The following is a 27246-nucleotide window of genomic DNA, read 5'->3' on the forward strand; positions in this document are numbered from 1 at the left end:
CTGCCAGTTTTCCTACAGTTGCATTTGTAACAACACACAGGAACAGATTTTCTCTTTGCTTCCCCTATGATAAGATATAAGCTAAACCATGCATATAAAGCACAGAAGTTACTCTCTAAAGAGCTTAAAACATTAGCAAAACAGATTGTTTTTCCCAATGGCATGTTTCAACAAGAAAGGTACTTGCAAAATGTTAGTGTAAAGAACAGAAATTCACTTATATATGTATTTGTGATGCCAAATACAAGCTCTTAAAATGTCTTGTTGATCACTGCTTATTAGCAAGATGCCCTCACTAGGAAGGTAGTACAGTGCACCATCTCTCAGAACCAGATGGTTTAAATCCCTGGTGGGAAATGTAAGGAAGCGAAGAAAAGTCACAGGAGCAGAGCTTGACAAAACTTTAAACAACCTTATAAAGAAATGTAAATTTCTTCACAGAAAAAGGCAATGAAAAAAAGTCTACTTGCTGTGATTTTTTTTTTTTTTTTTTGGATGCAACGCATGAAGTTCTTTAATACTCTCGAGTACCATCACATGGAATCAACTAAAAATGACCTGATGTTTTGGAAGGTTAAGCATCAATTTGAACAACAATTCACTCATCCAATTTAAAATTGGTAATGTGTTGATGAAAATTAAACAGTTGAATTGATATCGGTCTGTTTAGAAATTTATCTAAATTAAAATGACACTTAGCATACTTAAAATTGGTTAAGCCGTCAGACTAAGGTCCCTGAAGAAATAATATTCATCTTTCAAAATTCAATTCAAATGCCAGCTGCTCTTGGATGCTCTCCTTATTTGTGCAAGCAAAACACTCTGGGAAGTCTTATTGTGTCAGTAAAATTCATGATACTTTTTACTTAATAATTATAATTTGCTTTTGCTTTTTTTTATTTTAAAAATAATTTAATCACATAATCTCATTGATCCATCAGAATTCTGTTGCTCAAATTTCTTTAACAAAAAGGTTCTCAGTCTCTTTGTTTAAAGCATGACCTCTATAATATAGTTTTTCCATGCTCTTTGATGATCCTCCAGCTAATATTACATTGACTATGCTGCTGCTTAGTCGCTTCAGTCGTGTCTGACTCTTTGCGACCCCATAGACCACAGCCCACCAGGCTCCCCCGTCCCTGGGATTCTCCAGGCAAGAACACTTGGAATGCGTTGCCATTTCCTTCTCCAATTGGAAATGACTATATTGGGCCATAGTCCAATTGACTATATTTTGGCTATAATTCATAACATAAAAGTAAATTAATTAAAATGATTTGAGAAAGTACATTAACTCTCTCTTATCCAAGAGTTATGACAATGCAAATAGATGTAGAAGTGGAGATTCTCTAGGTGACTCACACGAGTAGATCAACACGCAGAGCCTGATTGCTACCAGTGAAAAACAATGGAGCTGGAGGCCAGACAGAAACAGTAGATCGATGATAGGCAGGCAGATAGATAATTGATTCAAAGGCTTAATTTATAATAAAAGCAACATTATGGATCAGTTCATACATATTCTGGAAATAATTTTAATTATTAATACAAACCACAAAGATGACCAGAGATGTTTTAACTATGTTTTAAAAAGATAATTATTATATTATCTAATTATAACACTCATGTCATTCAAATAAAAAAATTGTGAGAAAATTGAAAAGAAACACAAAATAAGATTAAAGAGATAAAACAATTCAGATTATGCATGATAGCAAATATCAGTCAGTTAATCTAAGAGCAATCATTATGACTTATTCTGAAAAAACATGCATATAGTAAAAACAAAACAACAAAGTATGGTTTAAAAAAAAGTGCAATGTTGACCAAAAAATATAGTATTAAGTACAAAGAGTAAATCATAGATGAACATATCTTATTTATAAATATATAAATGTTTTAAGCAGATAAAATAATAAATGTCAAAAATAAGAACAGAATAATGTAATTAAATATATGCAAAAGAATACAAACAGAGGGCACTCAGTGGGGGAAAGTTAGCATGTTGTTTTCTAAACTTTCTCATTTTTTTCAAATTTCAGCTCTTTAAATCCCTGCATGACTCAGGCAAATTATTCAAATTTACTTGGCTTGTTTTCTCTTCCATCGGATGTAGTTGGAAATATTTCCTATTTTATATGATTATCTAGAGGAATAAGTGGAGAAAGCAATGGCGACCCACTCCAGTACTCTTGCCTGGAAAATCCCATGGATGGAGGAACCTGGTGGGCTGCAGTCCATGGGGTCACTAACAGTCTGGCACGAATGAGCAAATTCACTATCACTTTCACTTTCCACTTTCATGCATTGGAGAAGGAAATGGCAACCCACTCCAGTATTCTTGCCTGGAGAATCCCAGGGACAGAGGAGCCTAGTGGGCTGCTGTCTATGGGGTTGCACAGAGTCAGACACGACTGAAGCGACTTAGCATCAGCAGCAGCAGCAGAGGAATAAGTGAGATAACATATAAAATATTAATCAAAATTCTTAATTCATACTGTTTAGCTAATAAATCTTAGTCATGTACATACATATATGTGTGTATGTGTGTATGCATACTCCCCAAGGATATATTCAAGCCATTTATTTCTTGACGCAGTGTTTATCTCTTAATATTGAAGTTTGAACTTTTTTTATTTCTCATGTATTTAATATTTCAATACTCTATGCATTGCTTTTAAAAATTATTGTGAACATTCTGATAAAATATTTTAAATCCAAAGATTTATTTGTCATTTCTAATTGCTTTTCTTATGGAGTTACTGTAAGAGGTAGAGTGAAGTATTAGAAATGTTGCATCCTAGGAAAATTATTAAGAAAGTTAATTTATTTTTCTCTATGGTTGGAAAGATCAGGTGAATTTGTATAGAACTTTCTACCCTATTTGAATTTGTATGCTTTAAATTCCAGTACATTTTCTTGCAGGACAGAAATAATTTTGGAGTTCGACTTTAGGATATTATAAAGGATGTGCCCGGGACTTCATTGTTCCCTATTACATTTCCGAACCATTCATCCTTTTCACATACGTTAAAGTTCAAAAGTCTGTAAAGTAAGCACATAATTTTTTCCATTAACTTGTTCCTTAGAGTTCTTGAATCTCTATATATGCACAGACTGCCTGTCTCTACTTTCTGTATTCCACTAAATGTGATTAGAAGTACATGAAGCACCCAATTGTACTTCCAGGCCGGCCAAACCACTGGGACAAATGAAGTGCATTCTCTGGAAGAAATAGAGGGCAAATGTACTTATTGTTGGATATAGTACAGCATTCCAGATGAAACCTGGAGTGAAAATTGTCCAAATTACCTTACATGCTACAATCTTAACCTATAAATTGAAGTATTTTTTAATATTTCAAAAGAAAAATTGCCACAGTAATTCATGAGATTTTCAGCTTTTAATTTCTCATGCAAAGCAATTATTGTAAAATTACAGGTAGGTTAAAAGCTAGAACTATTTTGATACATATATGAGAAACAGGATATGTTGTGCCAATATTTATAAACTTTCAAATCAGTAATAGTAGAGATATTATACTGTTAAAAAAAGCAAGATAGATTTATTCACAGTTATATTGCATTTGTGTTAAATATAAATAATATTAAGATGAATTAGCAACAATTAATTAACATTGTCAAATGGATTTTCAATAATTCTTGATTCAGTTAGGAAGTCATAATTGATATCAGATAATATTTTAGATAAGTAATAATGTAAATGAGACATATTAGTATTTGTGAAGTACATTTAAGACAGTGCTTAAAAGGGAAATCATTACTTTAAGGGCATCACATGAAATGTGATGAAATGTGAACACATGAAATTTTCATTTCACAAAAATGAAATCAAATCATTTTTTATTTCAAAAATGAATATAAATAAATAATTTAGATTTCACCTAAAAAGAACATATAACCTCTAAGAACATAAGAAAAATATAAGAACTCAATATCAAAATAGTTTTTAAAAAGACATAAAAATTAAAAAAGAGACATATTGTGGAAAGTAAGCTAGAAGTATAATAGTTTGAATCAAATTGAGAAGCCCATAACAATACTGAAGGAAATAAGAAAACACTAATTATAACCACTGTAAATACTAAACATGCTAAAAAGATAATAATATGATACTATGAACAAAGCTAGTGGAGGTGATAGAATTCCAGTTGAGCTACTCCAAATCCTGAAAGATAATGCTGTGAAAGTGCTGCACTCAATATGCCAGCAAATTTGGAAAACTCAGCAGTGGCCACAGGACTGGAAAAGGTCAGTTTTCATTCCAATCCCAAAGAAAGGAAATGCCAAAGAACGCTCAAACTACCGCACAATTGCACTCATCTCACACGCTAGTAAAGTAATGCTCAAAATTCTCCAAGCCAGGCTTCAGCAATATGTGAACCGTGAACTTCCTGATGTTCAAGCTGGTTTTAGAAAAGGCAGAGGAACCAGAGATCAAATTGCCAACATCTGCTGGATCATGGAAAAAGCAAGAGAGTTCCAGAAAAACATCTATTTCTGCTTTATTGACTATGCCAAAGCCTTTGACGGTGTGGATCACAATAAACTGTGGAAAGTTCTTCAAGAGATGGGAATACCAGACCACCTGATCTGCCTCTTGAGAACTTTGTATGCAGGTCAGGAAGCAACAGTTGGAAGTGGACATGGAACAACAGACTGGTTCCAAATAGGAAAAGGAGTTCGTCAAGGCTGTATATTGTCACCCTGCTTATTTAACTTCTATGCAGAGTACATCATGAGAAACGCTGGGCTGGAAGAAGCACACACAAGCTGGAATCAAGATTGCCGGGAGAAATATCAATAACCTCAGATATGCAGACGACATCTCCCTTATGGCAGAAAGTGAAGAGGAACTAAAAAGCCTCTTGATGAAAGTCAAAGTGGAGAGTTAAAAAAATTGGCTTAAAGCTCAACATTCAGAAAATGAAGATCATGGCATCTGGTCCCATCACTTTATGGGAAATAGATGGGGAAACAGTGGAAACAGTGTCAGACTTCATTTTTCTGGGCTCCCAAATCATGGCAGATGGTGATTGCAGCCATGAAATTAAAAGATGCTTACTTCTTGGAAGGGAAGTTATGACCAACCTAGGTAGCATATTAAAAAGCAGAGACGTTACTTTGCCAACAAAGGTCCGTCTAGTCAAGGCTATGGTTTTTCCAGTAGTCATGTATGGATGTGAGAGTTGGACTGTGAAGAAAGATGAGCACCAAAGAATTAATGCTTTTGAACTGTGGCGTTGGAGAAGACTCTTCAGAGTCTCTTGGACAGCAAGGAGACCCAACCAGTTCATACTAAAGGCAATCAGTCCTAGGTGTTCATTGGAAGGACTGGTGTTAAAACTGAAACTCCAATACTTTGGCCACCTGTTGCAAAGAGCTGACTCATTTGAAAAGACCCTGATGCTGGGAATGTTTGATGGCAGGAGGAGAAGGGGATGACAGAAGATGAAATGACCAGATGGCATCACCGACTCAATGGACATGAGTTTGGGTAAACTCTGGGAGTTAGTGATGGACAGGGAGGCCTGGCATGCTGCAGTTCATGGGTCACAAAGAGTCAGACTGAGCAACTGTACTGAATTGAGTGCAGCACTTTAATAGCATCATCATTTAGAACTGGAAATAGCTCAGTTGGAATTCTATCACCTCCACTAGCTTTGTTCATAGTAATGCTTACTATGGACGAATTGACTTCACACTCCAGGATGTCTGGCTCTAGGTGAGTGATCATACCATCATGGTTATCCAGGTCATTAAGACCTTTATTGTATAGTTCTTATGTGTATTCTTGCAACCTCTTCTTAATCTCTTCTGCTTCTGGTAGGTCCTTATGGTTTCTGTCCTTTATTGTGCCCATCCTTGCCTGAAATGTTCCCTTTTTATCTCCTATTTTTAAAGAGATCTTTAGTCTTACCCATTCTATTCTTTTACTCAATATCTTTGCATTATTCATTTAAGAAGGCCTTCTTATCTCCTTGCTGTTCTCTAGAACTATGCATTCATTTGGTTTTATCTTTCCCTTTTCCCCTTGCTTTTCACTTTTCTTCTTTCCTCAGCTATTTGTAAAGCCTCCTCAATTACTTTACCATTTTGCATTTCTTTTTATTGTGAATTATTTTTGTCACTTCTGCCTGTACAGTATTATGCACCTCTGTCCATAGTACTTCAGACACTCTGTCTACCAGATCTAAGCCTTTAAATTATTTGTCACTTCTACGGTATAATCATATGGGATTTGATTTATGTCATATTGGAATGTCCTAGTGGTTTTCCTTGTTGTCTTCAACTTAAGTCTGAATTGTTTGATAAGGAGCTATAATCTGAGCCACAGTTAGTTATATGTCTTATTTTTAGTGACTGTATAGGATGTTTCCATCTTTGGCTTCAAAGAACATAATCAATCTAATTGTGCCATTGGCCATTTGGTGATGTTAATGTGTAGAGTCATCTCTTGGTTTGTTGTAAAAGGATGTTTTCTTTGACCAGTGTGTTCTCTTGATAAAACTCTGGTAATGTTTACCCTGCTTCATTTTTCACTCCAAGGCCAAATTTGCCTGTTATTCTGGGTACCTGTTATAGAAGAAAGCTGAGTTCTATGGGAACTGAAGGGATTGACAGGTGAAGATGGGACAGGAGTCCCAAATAAATGGAAAAGCATTACACAGTCATGGATGCATCTCAAGAAGTGGCAAGTATTTTAGGTGGCTGAAATATTGGTGAAATTTAAGAGGGACAGGCTTGGAAGGCTATTAAAAAGATGTGATATGTATATACAGTGGAATGTTACTAAACTACAGAATGTTAAATACTGCCATTTCTGACAACACTGATCGAACTAGAGGGAATTATGATAGGTGAAATAGATAGAAAAAGACAAATACCACATGATTTAAGTTATAACAAAAAATAAAACAATGAAAATAGACTCATAGATTCAGAGAATAAATGGAAGGTTGGCAGAAGTGATGAAGGTGTAGTCTGGGTAAAATCAGATCAGATCAGATCAGATCAGTCACTCAGTCATGTCCAACTCTTTGTGACCCCATGAATTGCAGCACGCCAGGCCTCCTTTTCCATCACCAACTTCCGGAGTTCACTGAGACTCACGTCCATCGAGTCAGTGATGCCATTCAGCCATCTCATCTTCTGTCGTTCCCTTCTCCTCTTGCCCCCAATCCCTCCCATCATCAGAGTATTTTCCAATGAGTCAACACTTCACATGGGGTGGCCAAAGTACTGGAGTTTCAGCTTTAGCATCATTCCTTCCAAAGATATCCCAGGGCTGATCTCCTTCAGAATGGACTGGCTGGATCTCCTTGCAGTCCAAGGAACTCTCAAGAGTCTTCTCCAACACCACAGTTCAAAAGTATCAATTCTTCAGCGCTCAGCCTTCTTCACAGTCCAACTCTCACATCCATACATGACCGCTGGAAAAACCATAGCCTTGACTAGATGGACCTTTGTTGGCAAAGTAACGTCTCTGCTTTTTAATATGCTACCTAGGTTGGTCATAATTTTCTTCCAAGGAGTAAGCGTCTTTTAATTTCATGGCTGCAGTCACCATCTGCAGTGATTCTGGAGCCCAGAAAAATAAAGTCTGACACTGTTTCCACTGTTTCCCCATCTTTTTCCCATGAAGTGATGGGACCAGATGCCATGATCTTCATTTTCTGAATGTTGAACTTTAAGCCAACTTTTTCACTCTCCACCTTCACTTTTCATCAAGAGGCTTTTTAGCTCCTCTTCACTTTCTGACAGAAGTGTGGTGTCATCTGCATATCTGAGGTTATTGATATTTCTCCCGGCAATCTTGATTCCAGCTTGTGTGTGCTTCTTCCAGCCCAGCGTCTCTCATGATGTACTCTGCATAGAAGTTAAATAAACAGGGTGACAATATACAGCCTTGACATACTCCTTTTCGTATTTGGAACCAGTCTGTTGTTCCATGTCCACTTCCAACTGTTGCATCCTGACCTGCATACAAAGTTCTCAAGAGGCAGATCAGGTGGTCTGGTATTCCCATATCTTTCAGAATTTTCCACAGTTTATTGTGATGCACACTGTCAAAGGCTTTGGCATAGTCAATAAAGCAGAAATAGATGTTTTTCTGGAACTCTCTTGCTTTTTCCATGATCCAGCAGATGTTGGCAATTTGATCTCTGGTTCCTCTGCCTTTTCTAAAACCAGCTTGAACATCAGAAAGTTCACGGTTCACATATTGCTGAAGCCTGGCTTGGAGAATTTTGAGCATTACTTTACTAGCGTGTGAGATGAGTGCAATTGTGCGGTAGTTTGAGCGTTCTTTGGCATTTCCTTTCTTTGGGATTGGAATGAAAACTGACCTTTTCCAGTCCTGAGGCCACTGCTGAGTTTTCCAAATTTGCTGGCATATTGAGTGCAGCACTTTCACAGCATCATCTTTCAGGATTTGGAATAGCTCAACTGGAATTCTATCACCTTCACTAGCTTTGTTTGTAGTGATGCTTTCTAAGGCCCACTTGACTTCACATTCCAGGGTATCTGGCTCTAGGTCAGTAATCAAACCATCGTGATTATCTGGGTCTTGAAGATCTTTTTTTGTACAGTTCTTCTAAGTATTCTTGCCATCTCTTCTTAATAATCTTCTGCTTATGTTAGGGCCATACCATTTCTGCCCTTTATCGAGCCCATGTTTGCATGAAATGTTCCTTTGGTATCTCTGATTTTCTTGAAGAGATCTCTAGTCTTTCCCATTCTGTTGTTTTCCTCTATTTCTTTGCATTGATTGCTGAAGAAGGCTTTCTTATCTCTTCTTGCTAGTCTTTGGAACTCTGCATTCAGATGTTTATATCTTTCCTTTTCTCCTTTGCTTTTCGCTTCTCTTCTTTTCACAGCTATTTGTAAGGCCTCCCCAGACAGCCATTTTGCTCTTTTGCATTTCTTTTCCATAGGGATGGCCTTGATCCCTGTCTCCTGTACAATGTCATGAACCTCATTCCATAGTTCATCAGGCACTCTAACTATCAGATCTAGGCCCTTAAATCTATTTCTCACTTCCACTGTATAATCATAAGGGATTTGATTTAGGTCATACCTGAATGGTCTAGTAGTTTTCCCTACTTTCTTCAATTTAAGTCTGATTTTGGCAATAAGGAGTTCATGATCTGAGCCACAGTCAGCTCCTGGTCTTGTTTTTGTTGACTGTATAGAGCTTCTCCATCTTTGGCTTCAAAGAATATAATTAAACTGATTTTGGTGTTGACCATCTTGTGATGTCCATGTATAGAGTCTTCTCTTGTGTTGTTGGAAGAGGGTGTTTGTTATGACCAGTGCATTTTATTGGCAAAACTCAGTCTTTGCTGTGCTTCATTCTGTATTCCAAGGCCAAATTTGCCTGTTATTCCAGGTGTTTCTTGACTTCCTACTTTTGCATTCCAGTCCCCTATAATGAAAAGGACATCTTTTGGGGGTGTTAGTTCTAAAAGGTCTTGTAGGTCTTCATAGAACCATTCAACTTCAGCTTCTTCAGCATTACTGGTTGGGGCATAGATTTGGATTACTGTGATATTGAATGGTTTGCCTTGGGAACGAACAGCTAGGTAAAGGTTATTAAGAGGTTCAAACCTCCAGCCATGAAATAAATAAGCCACAGTTCTTTGTGAACTTCCTCCATGGTGTACTTGGGTCAGGGCCTGGACATGCAAATAGTGATGGTGCAGCCCATCAAGCTCATCTTCAGATACTTGGAAAATAGATCTCAGATTCAGGTGTGGCTTTATGAGCAAGTGAATACGTGGATAGAGGGCTGTATCATTTGTTTTGATGAGTGTATGAACCTTGTATTAGATGATGCAAAAGAGAGTCAATCTAAAACAAAATCAAGGGGGAGGAGCCAAGATGGCGGAGGAGTAGAACAGGGAGAACACTTTCTCCCCTACAAATTCATCAAAAGAGCATTTAAACGTCGAGTAAATTCCACAAAACAACTTCTGAATGTCGGCAGAGGACATCAGGCACCCAGAAAAGCAATCCAACTCTTCGAAAGGAGGTAGGAAAAAATATAAAAGACAAAAAAAGAGACAAAAGAGGGAGGGACGGAGTTCTGTCTTGGGAAGGGAGTCTTAAAAAGAGAGAAGTTTCCAAACACCAGGAAACCTTCTCACTGCCGAATCTATGCCGAGCTTTGGAAGCACAGAGGGCAACATAACAGGAAGAAAAAATAAATAAACAATTAAAACTCGAAGACTGCGAGTCCTATGGTAACTCCCCCAGCGGAGAAGCAGCGCAGACGCCTGCATGCGCCATTAGCAAGCGGGGGCTGGGCAGGGAGGCGCAGTGCGGGCTGCATCGCTTAGAGTAAGAATCTGGCCTGAATACCCTGAGCACTATCTAAGCAAAATAATTTGGGTTAGCAAACCAGACTGTGGGATATCTACCACGCGAAAAGCCAGCCCCAACCTAAGACACTGCCAGGCCAGCGCACGGAACAAAGAATTGAACAGAGATAGCTGGCTGCAGACCTTCCCCCTCCGGTGACAGGCAGCCAGAGCCGGAAGGGGGCAATCGCAGCCCCAGAGAGACATTATCTATAAAACTGTAAGCAGGCTTCTTTGCTAACTAAAACTTTTGGGGGGACTGGACGGTTAACATCTGCCTGAGAAGGTGCGCCGGTTTTACACCCAGATAACCGAGTGGCGGGGAGGCGATAAGTCGCAGCATTGGTGCTCGCCAAACACCTCATCACTTGAGCTGCTCGGACCTGGGAAGAGCACAAAACTCAGGCCCAACTGAGTCTGCGCCTCTGAGGACTACCCGAGTGCCTGAACCTGAGCGGCTTGGACCTGGGAGGTACATGCAATCCAGGGCCAGCCTCGGATTGTTCCCGGCGGAACAACCTAGAGCCCGAGCAGTGTGGGCAGGGAGGCTACACGCGCCGTGAGCGGGGGCAGACCCAGTGTGGCTGAGGCACTGCGAGCGCACGCCAGTGTTATTTGTTTGCAGCATCCCTCCCTCCCTCCCCACAGCGCGACTGAACAAAGAGAAGAAATACAGCTCCACCCATCAGAACACCGACACAAGCTTCCCTAACCAGGAAACCTTGACAAGCCACCTGTACAAACCCACACACAGCAAGGAAAAGCCACAATAAAGAGAACTCCACAAACTGCCAGAATACAGAAAGGACACCCCAAACTCAGCAATTTAAACAAGATGAAGAGACAGAGGAATATCCAGCAGATAAAGGAACAGGATAAATACTCACCAAACCAAACAAAAGAGGAAGAGATAGGGAATCTACCTGATGAAGAATTCCGAATAATGATAGTGAAATTGATCCAAAATCTTGAAATTAAAATGGAATCACAGATAAATAGCTTGGAGACAAGGATTGAGAAGATGCAAGAAAGGTTTAACAAGGACCTAGAAGAAATAAAAAAGAGTCAATATATAATGAATAATGCAATAAATGAAATTAAAAACACTCTGGAGGCAACAAATAGTAGAATAACAGAGGCAGAAGATAGGATTAGTGAATTAGAAGATAGAATGGTAGAAATAAATGAATCAGAGAGAATAAAAGAAAAACGAATTAAAAGAAATGAGGACAATCTCAGAGACCTCCAGGACAATATTAAACGCTACAACATTCGAATCATAGGGGTTCCAGAAGAAGAAGACAAAAAGAAAGACCATGAGAAAATACTTGAGGAGATAATAGTTGAAAACTTCCCTAAAATGGGGAAGGAAATAATCACCCAAGTCCAAGAAACCCAGAGAATCCCAAACAGGATAAACCCAAGGCAAAACACCCCAAGACACATATTAATCAAATTAACAAAGATCAAACACAAAGAACAAATATTAAAAGCAGCAAGGGAAAAACAACAAATAACACACAAGGGAATTCCCATAAGGATAACAGCTGATCTTTCAATAGAAACTCTTCAAGCCAGGAGGGAATGGCAAGACATAATTAAAATGATGAAAGAAAATAACCTACAGCCCAGATTATTGTACCCAGCAAGGATTTCATTCAAATATGAAGGAGAAATCAAAAGCTTCTCAGACAAGCAAAAGCTGAGAGAAATCTGCACCACCAAAACAGTTCTCCAACAAATACTAAAGGATATTCTCTAGACAGGAAACACAAAAATGGTGTATAAATTCGAACCCCAAACAATAAAGTAAATGGCAACGGGATCATACTTATCAGTAATTACCTTAAACGTAAATGGGTTGAATGCCCCAACCAAAAGACAAAGACTGGCTGAATGGATACAAAAACAAGACCCCTACATATGTTGTCTACAGGAGACCCACCTCAAAACAGGGGACACATACAGACTGAAAGTGAAGGGCTGGAAAAAGATTTTCCATGCAAATAGGGACCAAAAGAAAGCAGGAGTAGCAATACTCATATCAGATAAAATAGACTTTAAAACAGAGGCTGTGAAAAGAGACAAAGAAGGTCACTACATAATGATCAAAGGATCAATCCAAGAAGAAGATATAACAATTATAAATATATATGCACCCAACACGGGAGCACCGCAGTATGTAAGACAAATGCTAACAAGTATGAAAGGAGAAATTAACAATAACACAATAATACTGGGAGACTTTAATACCCCACTCACACCTATGGATAGATCAACTAAACAGAAAATTAACAAGGAAACACAAACTTTAAACAATACAATAGACCAGTTAGACCTAATTGATATCTATAGGACATTTCATCCCAAAACAATGAACTTCACCTTTTTCTCAAGCGCACATGGAACCTTCTCCAGGATAGATCACATCCTGGGCCATAAAGCTAGCCTTGGTAAATTCAGAAAAATAGAAATCATTCCAAGCATCTTTTCTGACCACAATGCAGTAAGAGTAGATCTCAACTACAGGAGAAAAACTATTAAAAATTCCAACATATGGAGGATGAACAACACCCTGCTGAATAACCAACAAATCACAGAAGAAATCAAAAAAGAAATCAAAATTTGCATAGAAACGAATGAAAATGAAAACACAACAACCCAAAACCTGTGGGACACAGTAAAAGCAGTCCTAAGGGGAAAGTTCATAGCAATACAGGCACACCTCAAGAAACAAGAAAAAAGTCAAATAAATAACCTAACTCTACACCTAAAGCAACTAGAAAAGGAAGAAATGAAGAACCCCAGGGTTAGTAGAAGGAAAGAAATCTTAAAAATTAGAGCAGAAATAAATGCAAAAGAAACAAAAGAGACCATAGCAAAAATCAACAAAGCCAAAAGCTGGTTCTTTGAAAGGATAAATAAAATTGATAAACCATTAACCAGACTCATCAAGAAACAAAGGGAGAAAAATCAAATCAATAAAATTAGAAACGAAAATGGAGAGATCACAACAGACAACACAGAAATACAAAGGATCATAAGAGACTATTATCAACAATTATATGCCAATAAAATGGACAACGAGGGAGAAATGGACAAATTCTTAGAAAAGTACAACTTTCCAAAACTCGACCAGGAAGAAATAGAAAACCTTAACAGACCCATCACAAGCACGGAAATTGAAACTGTAATCAAAAATCTTCCAGCAAACAAAAGCCCAGGTCCAGACGGCTTCACAGCTGAATTCTACCAAAAATTTAGAGAAGAGCTAACACCTATCCTGCTCAAACTCTTCCAGAAAATTGCAGAGGAAGGTAAACTTCCAAACTCATTCTATGAGGCCACCATCACCCTAATACCAAAACCTGACAAAGATCCCACAAAAAAAGAAAACTACAGGCCAATATCACTGATGAACATAGATGCAAAAATCCTAAACAAAATTCTAGCAATCAGAATCCAACAACACATTAAAAAGATCATACACCATGACCAAGTGGGCTTTATCCCAGGGATGCAAGGATTCTTCAATATCTGCAAATCAATCAATGTAATACACCACATTAACAAATTGAAAAACAAAAACCATATGATTATCTCAATAGATGCAGAGAAAGCCTTTGACAAAATTCAATACCCATTTATGATAAAAACTCTCCAGAAAGCAGGAATAGAAGGAACATACCTCAACATAATAAAAGCTATATATGACAAACCCACAGCAAACATTATCCTCAATGGTGAAAAATTGAAAGCATTTCCTCTAAAGTCAGGAACAAGACAAGGGTGCCCACTTTCACCATTACTATTCAACATAGTTTTGGAAGTTTTGGCCACAGCAATCAGAGCAGAAAAAGAAATAAAAGGAATCCAAATTGGAAAAGAAGAAGTAAAACTCTCACTATTTGCAGATGACATGATCCTCTACATAGAAAACCCTAAAGACTCCACCAGAAAATTACTAGAACTAATCAATGATTATAGTAAAGTTGCAGGATATAAAATCAACACACAGAAATCCCTTGCATTCCTATACACTAATAATGAGAAAACAGAAAGAGAAATTAAGGAAACAATTCCATTCACCATTGCAACGAAAAGAATAAAATACTTAGGAATATATCTACCTAAAGAAACTAAAGACCTATATATAGAAAACTATAAAACACTGGTGAAAGAAATCAAAGAGGACACTAATAGATGGAGAAATATACCATGTTCATGGATTGGAAGAATCAATATAGTGAAAATGAGTATACTACTCAAAGCAATTTATAGATTCAATGCAATCCCTATCAAGCTACCAACAGTATTCTTCACAGAGCTAGAACAAATAATTTCACAATTTGTATGGAAAAACAAAAAACCTCGAATAGCCAAAGCGATCTTGAGAAAGAAAAATGGAACTGGAGGAATCAACCTACCTGACTTCAGGCTCTACTACAAAGCCACAGTTATCAAGACAGTATGGTACTGGCACAAAGACAGAAATATAGATCAATGGAACAAAATAGAAAGCTCAGAGATAAATCCATGCACATATGGACACCTTATCTTTGACAAAGGAGACAAGAATATACAATGGATTAAAGACAATCTCTTTAACAAGTGGTGCTGGGAAATCTGGTCAACCACTTGTAAAAGAATGAAACTAGAACACTTTCTAACACCATATACAAAAATAAACTCAAAATGGATTAAAGATCTCAATGTAAGACCAGAAACTATAAAACTCCTAGAGGAGAACATAGGCAAAACACTCTCTGACATACATCACAGCAGGATCCTCTATGACCCACCTCCCAGAATATTGGAAATAAAAGCAAAAATAAACAAATGGGACCTAATTAAACTTAAAAGCTTCTGTACATCAAAGGAAACTATTAGCAAGGTGAAAAGACAGCCTTCAGAATGGGAGAAAATAATAGCAAATGAAGCAACCGACAAACAACTAATCTCAAAAATATACAAGCAACTCCTACAGCTCAACTCTAGAAAAATAAATGACCCAATCAAAAAATGGGCCAAAGATCTAAATAGACATTTCTCCAAAGAAGACATACAGATGGCTAACAAACACATGAAAAGATGCTCAACATCACTCATTATCAGAGAAATGCAAATCAAAACCACTATGAGATACCATTTCACACCAGTCAGAATGGCTGCGATCCAAAAGTCTACAAATAATAAATGCTGGAGAGGATGTGGAGAAAAGGGAACCCTCTTACACTGTTGGTGGGAATGCAAACTAGTACAGCCACTATGGAGAACAGTGTGGAGATTCCTTAAAAAACTGGAAATAGAACTGCCTTATGATCCAGCAATCCCACTGCTGGGCATACACACTGAGGAAACCAGAAGGGAAAGAGACACGTGTACCCCAATGTTCATTGCAGCACTGTTTATAATAGCCAGGACATGGAAACAACCTAGATGCCCATCAGCAGATGAATGGATAAGTACGCAGTGGTACATATACACAATGGAGTATTACTCAGCCATTAAAAAGAATACATTTGAATCAGTTCTAATGAGGTGGATGAAACTGGAGCCTATTATACAGAGTGAAGTAAGCCAGAAGGACAAACACCAATACAGTATACTAATGCATATATATGGAATTTAGAAAGATGGTAACGATAACCCTGTATACGAGACAGAAAAAGAGACACTGATGTATAGAACAGGCTTATGGACTCTGTGGGAGAGGGAGAGGGTGGGAAGATTTGGGAGAATGGCATTGAAACATGTGAAATGTCATGTATGAAATGAGATGCCAGTCCAGGTTCAATGCACGATGCTGGATGCTTGGGGCTAGTGCACTGGGACGACCCAGAGGGATGGTATGGGGAGGGAGGAGGGAGGAGGGTTCAGGATGGGGAACACATGTATAATTTTTTTTTAATTAAAATTGAATAGAAAAAAAAAAAGAAAAAAAAATAAAACAAAATCAAGAAAATAAATGGGTCAAATCATGCTAAATGCAGATAACATTATACTGCTCCAAAGTATATCCAGCTAGAAATGATCAATGAACAAAGAAAACATTTGAAAAAACAGTTGGTTTTTCAGGTGTCCTTTGTTAGAGACTTTGTCAGTTTAGTTCTGAAACATGGATTCATATTGATTTGCTCATCCTTATGCTATTACCAGATAACAATAAATGCTGGGGGCCTGTTTTTATAAAAATAAACCACAGGGATTAAATATACAGCATAAATAATATGATCAATAATATAATTACTTTGTATGCGAACAGATGATTTCTAGACTTATCATGAGTATCACTGTATAATGCATGCAAATGTCAAATCACTATTTAGTACACCTGAAACTAACATAATATAACTATACGCCATAAAAAATAATAATGAATCTTAAAATATCACTTGTAATGTAAAAAATAAAACTAGTTAGGAATAAATGTATTTTATAACTTATAATATGTCTACATGGAGTTTGTACTTAAAGAAACAAAGCAATTGAGAAAAATATGTCCATAAGATGAAAAATTCATCTTTTCATGATGAAAAGTGTGAAAAGAAACATTCATACTCATTATGAATATTCAGAATCTCCTCAAACAAGTGTGATTCCTAGACAATCCCAGAAAGTGTGTGTGTGTGTGTGTACATTGATGAGCTGGTTCTTAAAAACATATAAAATTCAAATGCTCTATAGGGTATGGGCTTCCCTGATAGCTCAGTTGGTAAAGAATCCTCCTGCAATGCAGAAGCCCTCAGTTGGACTCCTGGGTAGGGAAGATCTGCTGGAGAAGGGATAGACTACCCACTCCAGGATTCTTGGGCTTCCCAGTTGGTTCAGCTTGTAAATAATCCACCTGCAATGTGGGAGACTTGGGTTCTGTCCCTGGGTTGTAAAGATCCCCTGGACAATGAAAGGCTACCCACTCCAGTATTCTGGCCTAGAGAATTCCATGGACTGTATAGTCCATGGGATCACAAAGAGTTGAACATGACTGAGTGACTTTCACATTCATTTTCATAGTAGGGTCGTGCTCAGTCATGTCCGACTCATTGTGACCCCATGGACTGTAGCCCACCAGGCTCCTCTGTCTATGAGATTCTCCAGGCAAAAATACTGGAGTCAGCTGCCAGTTTCCTTCTCCAGGAAATCTTCCTGACTCTGGGATTGAACCCATATATTTGTGTCTCCTCATTGGCAGGGATGTTCTTTAACACTAGCACCACCTGGGAAGCCCCTATAGTAATGCAAGAAGTATCAAAGGACAAGTCATACAGACAGTCTGTCATATCAACACTTACTGTAAAGTGTGAGTAATAAGGTAGTGGAATATCAGTACAAAAGTATGACAGAGACCAATAAAAGAGAATTAAGAATCTTGAAATGGACTCACAATTGTTTATTTGATTTAAGACAAAATCATTCTTCATCAGTAGGTGAAAGGATTAACCTCTTCAACAAATGATCCAAGGGCAGTTGGAAATCCATACAGAAGAAAAACAATGAATCTGAACTTAAAGTATTTAAAAATTTGAGAGAAATTACAAACCTCAAACAACTAAGCATCTAAAATAAAGCATAGGAAAATTTCCTCATGAAGTTGAGAAAGACTATGATTTTTAAAAGAGGATATACTTTTTTTTTAATTTAATTTAATTTTATTTTTAAACTTTACAATATTGTATTGGTTCTGCCATATATCAAAATGAATCCGCCACAGGCATACATGTGTTCCCCATCCTGAACCCCTCTCCCTCCTCCCTCCCCATAGCATCCCTCTGGGTCTTCCCAGTGCACCAGCCCCAAGTATCCAATATCGTGCATCAAATCTGGACTGGTGACTTGTTTCATATATGATAGTAGACATATTTCAATGCCATTCTCCCAAATCATCCCATCCTCTTTTTAAATTGTGCTAGAATAAATTTCTTATTTTCTTCAACAAAATAGCATTAAGAAAAAAATCAAGTCATAAGTTCAGTTCAGTCGCTCAGTCATGTCGGACTTTTTGCAACCCCATAGACGGCAGCACGCCAGGCCTCCTTGTTCATCAACAACTCCCGGAGTTTACCCTAACTCATGCCCATTGAATCAGTGATGCCATCCAACCATCTCATCCTCTGTCATCCCCTTCTCCTCCTGCCTTCAATCCTTCCCAGCATCAGGGTCTTTTGAAATGAGTCAATTCTTCACATCAGGTTGCCAAAGTATTGGAGTTTCAGCTTCATCATCAGTCCTTCCAATGAACACCCAGGACTGATCTCTTTTAGGATGGACTGGTTGGATCTCCTTGCAGTCCAAGGGACTCTCAAGAGTCTTCTCCAACACTACAGTTCAAAAGCATCAATTCTTATGCGCCCAGCTTTCTTTATACTCCAAGTCTCACATCCATACATGACTACTGGAAAACCAAAGCTTTGACTAGATAGACTTTTGTTGACAAGATAATGTCTCTGCTTTTTAATATGCTGTCTAGCTTGGTCATAACTTTCCTTCCAAGGAGTAAGCATCTTTTAATTCCATGTCTGAAGTCACCATCTGCAGTGATTTTAGTGTCCAAAAAAAAAAATAAAGTCTGTCAATGTTTCCCCATCTATTTGCCATGAAGTGATGGGACCCGATAACATGATCTTAGATTTCTGAATGTTGAGCTTTAAGCCAATTTTTTCACTCTCCTCTTTCACTTTCATCAAGAAGCTCTTTAGTTATTCTTCATTTTCTGCCAAAAGGCTGTTGTCATCTGCATATCTGAGGCTATTGTTATTTCTCCTTGCAACCTTGATTCCAGCTTCTGCTTCTTCCAGTCCAGCATTTCTCATGATGGAGAAGGCTCCTGAGAGTCCCTTGGACTGCAAGGAGATCCAACCAGTCCATTCTAAAGAAAATCAGCCCTGGGTGTACTTTGGAAGGAATGATGCTAAAGCTAAAACTCCAGTACTTAGGATACCTTATGCAAAGAATTGACTTATTGGAAAAGACTCTGATGCTGTGAGGGATTGGGGGCAGAAGGAGAAGGGGACGACAGAGGATGAGATGGCTGGATGGCATCACCGAATCGATGGACCTGAGTTTGAGTGAACTCCGTTAGTTGGTGATGGACAAGGAGGCCTGGTGTGCTGTGATTCATGGAGTCTCAAAGAGTTGGCCACAATTGAGCGACTGAACTGAACTGAACTGAACTCTGCATATAATTTACATAGCAGGGTGACAATATACAGCCTTGATGTACTTCCTCCTCTATTTGGAACCAGTCTTTTGTTCCATGTCCAGATCTAACTGTTGCTTCCTGACCAGCATACAGATTTTTCAAGAGGCAGGTCAAGTGGTCTGGTATTCCCATCTCTTTAAGAATTTTCCACAGTTTCCCATGGTCCACACAGTCAAAGGCTTTGGCATAGTCAATAAAGCAGAAATAGATGTTTTTCTGGAACTCTCTTGCTTTTTCGATGATCCAAGTGATGTTGGCAATTTGATCCTCTGGTTCCTCTGCCTTTTCTAAATCCACTTGAGCATCTGGAAGTTTATGGCTCAAATACTGTTGAAGCCTAGCTTGGAGAATTTTGAGGATTACTTTATTAGCATGTGAGATGAGTGCAATGGTGTGGTAGTTTGAGCATTCTTTGGCAATGCATTTCCTTGTGATTGGAATGAAAACCGACATTTTCCAGTCCTGTGACTACTGCTGAGTTTTCCATATTTGCTGGCATGTTGACTGTAGCACTTTCACAGCATCATCTTTTAGGATTTGAAATACCTCAACTGCAATTCCATCACCTCCACTAGCTTTGTTTGTAGTGATGCTTTCTAAGGCTCACTTGACTTCACATTCCAGGATGTCTGACTCTAGGTGAGTGATCATACCATCATGATTATCTGGGTTGTGAATATGTTTTTGGTATAGTTCTCTGTGTATTCTTAGTATCTTTTGCTTCTATTAGGTCCCTACCTTTTCTGTCCTTTATTGTGTCCATCTTTGCATGAAATGTTCCCTTGGTATCTCTAATTTTCTTGAAGAGATCTCTAGTATTTCCCATTCTACTGTTTTATTATTATTATTATTTTTTATTGATCACTGAGGAAGGCTTTCTTATCTCTCCTTTCTATTCTTTGGAACTCTGCATTCAAATGGGTATATCTTTCCTTTTCTCCTTTGCTTTTCACTTCAAAGAATATTTCACAATTCATATCTGACAAAAGGACTCAGGTAGAATAAATTAGGTATGATCATAAATACATTTTTAAAATACAGATAATCTAAGTAAAGAAAAAAAAGGAGAAGCTTTTGAATAGTCTCTTCCCAAAAAGCATATAAAAATGTTGATGAATAAGTTAAAATTTGCTCACCACCACTAGTTTAGAGAAATTTAAATTTTAAACACCATTAGATACCATGCTTTAGCAACTAGAATAACTAAAATTAAAAGCACTGATTCTTCCAGATGTTGGTGTGAATGTAGACCTGTTGGAAAATTCTTGTACTGCTGATGCAAGATTCAATTGGAAAATATTTTGCATATATTAATATATGCATACCTTGTGATATTGAAAGTCAGCTTCTGGATATTTAGCTATTAGAAATCAGGGTTTATGTTCACCAAAAAAGCGTATACATGTTGCTTATAGCGCCTTTGTTGTTACAGCCCCAGACTGAAAACTAGTATATTAACAGTGGTGTATTCATTGAATGAAATTCAGTACACAAATGAAAAAAAAATAATATTGGTATACGTACCAACTCTCTGTTTAAGCTTTATATTTCTCTAGTATCCATCATCACTTATCTCTCTACCTATCCTTTGACTTCCTACTTTTTCATTCCAGTCCCCTATGATGAAAAGGGCAGCTTTTTTTGTTGTTGTTGATAGCTCTAAAAGGTCTTGTAGGTTTTCACAGGTCAACTTCAACTTCTTCAGCATCAATGGTTAGGGCATAGATTTGGATTACTGTGATGTTGAATGATTTGCCTTGGAAACGAACCAAGATCATTCTGTAGTTTTTGAGATTGCACCCAAGTACTGTGCTCCAAAATTTTTGTAGGCTATGAGGGTTACTCCATTTCTTCTAAGGGATTCTTGCTCACAGTAATAGATATTATGGTCATCTGAATTAAATTCTTCCATTCCCAGATTCACATTATCTTTCTGAAGACAAAAAGAGGCCTAAACGAAGCCTAATTAAACTTCACAGTTGCCTTATACATATTTTTTGTGTATGTGAGAAAGAGACATCATATTATGAAATTATTTTTCTATATATCTTGGAGTTAACTAAACCTTAAGTAAACTATCTCCTTATGTACTAAAAACAACTCCATGAAAAAACTATTACCATCCTTAGTTCGAAAATGAGAAATAGGCATTTTCACCCTAAGTGTCTGATGGACAGCCAGCAGCTAGATGGCGTCCGAACCAGAATTCCTACTCGTGGTATCAGACCACAGATCTCAAGTGTCTATTACTATCCTTATGATGTCACACTGGACTTTATAGCAAAGCAAGCATACATTTTAGCTACTGCCCCTGTATCTTGCATCAAACTGAGACAGGCTGCAATGCTGAGTGTCCATTATCTTTTATTTCATTGTCCTTACCAATGATCTCTTTGGTCTCTGTCACTCTCCACCTACTGTGTCTTCAGGGCTAACTGAGCCATTCCAATAGATCTTTATATTTATTAAGATAATCTGTCAATTTTAATTCTGGCATTGCTGAGCTGAGAGCTAGAGAGCTGTTCTATACCTTTTTATGAATCTCTTTCTGCTTATACTCATACGATTTATGTGTTGTTTAAAATCTCAAAGGTCAATCTTTTTTCCTTCAATTCTTGTTGGTCCCTGATGTGGTGCCCAGAGTTCAGCTCTGTAGCTAACATGCAAGTGCAGGTGCAAACTCCAGAGCAGGTGAATCCAATACTCAGCACCGTTCTGTTATCAGAACACCCTCCTATTAACTGTCTGTTAATAAAATGGTTAAGCTTTATTTACTGATTACCCTTGAATATTTCAATTTCAAGAACATGGTCTCCATCACATAGAAGCTAACATTTGAATGCCCATGCATATAGATAGATAGATAGATAGATAGATAGATAGATAGATATCTCAGTTCAGTTCAGTCACTCAGTCGTGTCCGACTCTTTGTGATCCCATGGACTGCAGCACATATATATGCATGTATACATATATATCGGAGAAGGCAATGGCACCCCACTCCAGTACTCTTGCCTGGAAAATCCCATGGATGGAGGAGCCTGGTAGGCTGCTGTCCATGGGGTCGCTAAGAGTCAGACACAACTGAGTGACTTCACTTTCACTTTTCATTTTCATGCATTGGAGAAGGAAATGGCCACCCACTCCAGTGTTCTTGCCTGGAGAATCCCAGGGACGGGGGAGCCTGGCGGGCTGCCGTCTATGGGGTCACACAGAGTCGGACACAACTAAAGTGACTTAGCATATATATATATATATATATATATATATATATATATATACACACACACACATATATATATATATAAACTCATTTGTTCTCCTAATAATTCTTGAGAGAGGTGTTGTCTTCTCAGTTACTGGAAGCTCAGATAGTTCCTGAGAGGTGATGGGTTGCCTTCTTTAAGAGCTAAAGAAAGTGAAATCGTGTCTGACTCTTAGTGACCCCATGGACTGCAGCCTACCAGGCTCCTCCATCCATGGGATTTTCCTGGCAACAGTACTGGAGTGGGTGCCATTGCCTTCTCCATCCTAATTATGGCAGAGGGAGACAAAAGCTTGGGTGGCACAGACCCTCATCCAAAGTGTATTGTACTGTAACGCTCTTGCAGTCCTTCATAAAATGAAAGATTCTGGTATTTTAGACACTGACATTTTAGAGGCACTATTAAATGGTACTTTGAAAGTTATATATTTTCAAGTTTCTCTGAAATTAACATCTTGTGATGCATCATTCAATCTGAATTATCCCACAATGAGAACATCCTGAGTCCCTGTGAGTGTTTTCATTAACTTTGTTAATGACCCTGCCCCTAAATTTCTATTGAAAATGCAGTCTTGATGAGCAGTGATTTCATTCCAGCCCAATAAAAATGATTCCAGAGGAGGCTGTTAGATTTTAAGGTCATGCAATGACTCTGTATATAACCTACTTTTTGTTTTGTTAACTACAAGTATTTTTGAAAACATATTCTCAACAACACAATCTATTAGTAACTAGCTTTCCTTGAAATTACTATTCAGTCCAATGTGATGAGCCCTTTGAATAATGGGGTCTTATGCTGGTTGTTGTATATTCATGTTTAGCTGCTATCTTTACGAATATCTAGTGAGTACTATTTATGCCCAATAATGTTCTACACATGGAAGAGTATTTACTGTTCTTTCCTTTGATGTTTCCCTAAGCATTATTTGGAAAATACTAAGACTTCATTAGCTTGAAAAATTATCTTTGCTTAGAGTGGCTTAGAGAAAGAAAGTTTCTTCTTACTGCAAATCATTTAGATATTAAATTTTATATTCTTAAAGAACAAATAATTCAAAATATGGCATGCTAAATAGAGGTCGGAGAGCAGTGGGAAGATATTAAAAGAAAAACTCATTTGAAGTCCACAGCACTCAAAGTCAGACTTAACTAAATTGTATTTATCATTCAGAAAATGGAAGTAGTCCTAGCACATTGCACTGCATTATTCAACATTTTATACCCTGTACTGCTAATGCTAAATGTTATCAACTTTAGACTGCCACAAAGTTCATGGTGTATATATGTGTATGTGTGTGCTTTAATAACCATTTTTAAACAATTTTAACCAGCTAGTAAAATAATACATTTGGAAATATATCTCTTCCAAACCATAATATTTTCATTTTCACTGTGGAGGTCTTTTTTTAAGAGGAATAATTGAAAATTTAATGTACTCACTGTGACAAATCAAATAGATAACTTCTTTCCTTTTGGGAAAAAAAAATGTATCATTCATCTTTCTGGGATGGAAAGCTATCTATTGTATTTCTAAAGAATGACCTTTTCCTAAATCCAAGATGTTATGGAATCCTCAAATCTGAATGAGAAATTCCCCACAATCATTTCTCCTGTGAAATAAAAGGCACAAAAAGCAAGGATGAAATAGTTGAGACCTCAGAAGAGTTGACCTGTCAAAACAATGCTATTGTCCTAGGACAGATCTGGGCACAGATGCCAAGGCAGGGACTGGGCCTTTGGTGAGGCATAGCTGCACAACTGCCTGGGAAATTGGTATATTGTCTTCCCATCTTGAAGGCTCCCAACCTTGAAGGTAAGCAAGCGAGTTCTATCTTCCCCCAAGATTGCATGGCAGAGAAAACACCAAACCTGTAGTGACACCACTCAGCATCAAGAAAAAGAGCTGAGTAATAGCCTTAAAGAGAGACACAGATTTCTAGGATTCCAGGTAGGAAAGAGCTGGTGATTCCCATGCAACCATAATAAGCAAAATCTCTGTGCCTGAAAAAAGCAGGGAAAGCAGAAACAGACTCACAGATGTAAAAAACAAACTTATGGTTACAGAAGGGGAAAGGCAGGGGAAGGATAAATTAGGAGTTTGGGATTAACAGATATATACTTATATATATAATAAATAAACAAAAGGGACCTACTGAATAGCAAAGGGAACTCTATCCAATATCTTATAATAATGTATAATGTAAGAGAATATACAAAATAATATATATATATATATATATAAGAAGGAAATGGCAATCCACTCCAGCATTCTTGCCTGGAAAACCCCATGGATGGAGGAGCCTGATAGGCTACAGTCCATGGGGTCGCAAAGAGTCAGACATGACTGAGTGACTTCACTTTCTTTCTTTCTTTTGAAGAAGGAAATGTGAACCCTCTCCAGTATTCTTGCCTGGAGAATCCCATGGACAGATGAGTCTGGCAGGCTACATTCCGTGGAGTCGAAAGGGTTGGACATAACTTAGCAACTAAATCACCCCCCAAATACATATATCAATGATATATGTACACACACACACACACACATGTTGTTGTTGCTATTAGTTGTCCAGTTGTGTTCAACTCTTTGAGACTCCATGGACAGCAGGACGCAAGTCCTCCCTGTGCATACCATTTCCTGGAATTTGCCCCAGTTCATTGCATCACTGATGCCTATGCATATATACATATAATGGAATCACTTTGCTGTACATACGGAACAGATACAACATTGCAAATCAACTATATTTCAGTAAAACTTTATTTAAAGGTAGGAAAATTGGACTTCTCACTCAAAGCCATACCTTGCTTTGATTTTGAAAATAGATATAGCATTTCTTAAACTTCAATGTCATTGAGCAATGCAAATTGTCTGTATATTCTAAAAATTCTGCAAATGGAAAATCGAGCTCTTTGCAGATTCTTTTACCCCCTATATGCCTTCATATTCACTTCATGTTTCCACTGGGGCCATAATAGGGAAGCATTCCCCATAAAAAAAGGAAAAGAGAAAACAATCAACAAACAAAAATAATTTTCAGTTGGCAGCATTGCATTTTCAAGGAGTTACATGGTAGCCCATGTTATGGAAAGAATCTTGCTACTATTTGATGTCTATTTGATTTTTCAGATTCAGTCTTGCATTTACTGTTTGATAGCTTCATGTTTCTTTTAAAGTGTTCAGTCATTAAGATGTGTTCTGAATTCTTCTAATTTTTAAATTTGTTGAATCTGAGGACCCTTGGTATTTACTTAAATGTATAATCCAGACTTTCAAATTGTCTGCAATCCTTCAGCACCAGTTCCTCTTGGAAACCCCATTGGGATCCCAGGTGGCAAGACCACCCTGTGTTTCTTCCTTTTTGTTTCTGTCTGGATCCCAGAGACAGATGCAGAACAAACAACAAACAAACCTGAATAAGCCACATATTTCTATCAATAGTTCCTCCCTGTTCTGATGTCAGGCTGGTTTATCTGTAGCACTTGCTTGTCCCATTCCACCTGCTGTGCTGGATTGTGAGATTTCCTGCTGGAGACTGGGCAGCAGCCCCTTTCTTGCCTCAAGCCTAGAAGAGATATTTCATCCAGGATAGGAGTGGTAATTCCCAGATCTCCCGAGTGTCTGTCCCACTCATCTCCCATGTAGGCTGTCTAGCTTTAACTGTACAACTACTTACATCCCCTCTACCTGTCTATTATCTGGAAATTCACTATTCTTACTTTCAACATGTTATTATTCATCTCTTTAAATGTAAGCCACAGGAAGCCACCAGAATTATGGGGAACATTCCTCATTCATTGAGGTGTAAATTATCAGTAATTCTACTGAGAATTTTTACATCTATTTAAAGTGGAAATGCTTCAGAATTCTCTGCTTAGGAATTTTCTCTGTCTTTTCAGGTTAGGGACATAGAAGCCTAATAAATGTGCTAAGAAGCTTTGCATCTTTTTTTGGATATTGTTTGTTCTATTACAAACTATAGCTGAGAAATGATCTATTACTTGAAACTTTGCTTGAAAAACTCTTTGAACCTGACACACTTTCCCAAGGAGAAAATCACTGGCTAATTTCTGCATTTGTCTATAGTTAAGGCACTATTCAAACCATCTGCTTTTTTGAAGTTCAAGTTACATAATGATTCATTTTACTAATATTTTCAAATTTTTTGGACTGATATATATTTTCAGTGCATTTCAGTGCCTGTACTCAGTAATTTTCTCATTTATATTTTTTAACAGATAATTTCAGGTTTACTTTCCTTTCTCTGACACGATCAGTTTTTGATTCAAAGTGTATATACAGGAAGTTAAATGGACCTCAGGAAACATTACTATGAACAAAGCTAGTGGAAGTGACAGAATTCCAGCAGAGCTATCTCAAATCCTAAAAGATGATGCTGTTAA

The 27246-nt window shown here is 37.7% G+C and overlaps 1 pseudogene; it reads left to right on the forward strand.

Annotated features, from left to right (window-relative positions):
• The first annotated feature begins 9676 nt into the window (after positions 1-9676).
• LOC139182654 (small nuclear ribonucleoprotein E-like) lies at positions 9677-16409 on the forward strand (annotated as a pseudogene).
• The last annotated feature ends 10837 nt before the right edge of the window (positions 16410-27246 follow it).

Source organism: Bos indicus, chromosome 4 (genome assembly GCF_029378745.1).
Source record: "Bos indicus isolate NIAB-ARS_2022 breed Sahiwal x Tharparkar chromosome 4, NIAB-ARS_B.indTharparkar_mat_pri_1.0, whole genome shotgun sequence".
Lineage (NCBI taxonomy): Eukaryota > Metazoa > Chordata > Mammalia > Artiodactyla > Bovidae > Bos > Bos indicus.